We start from the raw sequence: 1,649 nt of genomic DNA, 5'->3' as shown, positions 1-1,649 counted from the left end.
ACATTAGGACATGGACTACCCATTAAAGTTTGCTGCGGATCTTGATCCGAATCTGGATTTTAGATCCAGATTTGCCTTTTCTTGTGTGGCTGTGGACAGGATATACTTGACGGATTTTGATGAAATTTTCACCGGTGATAGACTTTAGAACATCGACGACTTCATTAACTTTTGGTGCTGATCTTGATCCAAATCCAGATTTAAGATCCACATTTGCATTTTTCGTGTGTCTGTGGACACTATTACGTCAAAACTACTTGACAGATTTTGATGAAATTTTCAGTGAAGATAGACCTTAGGACATGGACGACTTTAATAAATTTTGGATCTGATCTTAATCCGGATCTGGATTTTATATCCAGATTTGCATTTTTTATGTGTCTGTGGATAGGATTACGTTAAAACTACTTGACGGATTTTGATGAAATTTTCACCAAAGATAGACCATTGGTCATGGATGACCTCGTTAAGTTTTAGGAGATGATCTTGATCTGTATCCGGATTTTAGATCCAGATTTGTCTTTTTCGTGTGTCTGTGGACATGATTACGTCGAAACTACATGACGGATTTTGATGAAATTTTCACCGAAGATAGAACTTAGGACATTGACTACCTCATTAAATTTTGAAACTGATCCTGATGCGGATTTGGATTTTAGATCTAAATTTTAATCTTTCATGTGTCTGTGGACAGTATTACGTCAAAACTACTCTACAGATTTTGATAAAATTTTCACTGAAGATAGACCTTAGAGCATGGACTACCTCATTAAATCTTGAAGCTCATTTTGATCCGGATCTGGATTTTATATCCAGATTTGCATTTTTCGTGTGTCTGTGGACAGGATTACGTCAAATTTACTCTATGGATTTTGATGAAATTTTCACCGAAAATAGACATTACGACATGGACGACCTCACTAAATCTTGGAGCTGATCTTGATCCAGATTTGCATTTTTTGTTTGTTTGTGGACAGGATTATGTCATAACTACTCAACGGATTTAAATGAAATTTTCACCGAAGATAGAACTTTGGACATGGACGAACTCATCAAATTTTGGAGCTGATCTTGATGTGGATAATTTCATTAAATTTTTGAGCTAATCTTGACTCGAGTCAGGATTCTAGATCAGGATTCTAGGTCTGGATTTGCTCTTTTTATGACTGTGGACAGGATTATGTCATAACTACTCGACGGATTTTGATGAAGTTTTAAAAGAAAATTGACCTTAGGACATGGACGACCTCATTAAATTTTAGAGCTGATCTTGACCCGGATCCGGATTCTAGATCCGGATTTTGCATTTTTCATATGTCTGTGGACAGGATTATGTCAAAACTACTTGACAGATTTTGATGAAATTTCACCGAAGATAGGCCTTGGGACATGGACAACCTAATTAACTTTTGGAGCTGATCCAGGTCCGAATTCTAGATTCGTTTTTGCATTTTTCATGTGTCTGTGGACAGGATTACGTCAAAACTACTACACAGATTTGACAAAATTCTCACCACAGACACATCTAAGGTCATGGACAAATCCATTAAGTTTTTGAGAGAATCTGGATGTGGATCCGGATTCTACTGTAGGTCAAGATTTCCATGTTTTGTTATTTTAAAGAAAACATCCAAACTTCTTGACGGATT

This window comes from Palaemon carinicauda, chromosome 3 (genome assembly GCF_036898095.1).
Source record: "Palaemon carinicauda isolate YSFRI2023 chromosome 3, ASM3689809v2, whole genome shotgun sequence".
Classification (NCBI taxonomy): domain Eukaryota; kingdom Metazoa; phylum Arthropoda; class Malacostraca; order Decapoda; family Palaemonidae; genus Palaemon; species Palaemon carinicauda.
Note: the sequence above shows the minus strand (reverse complement) of the source record.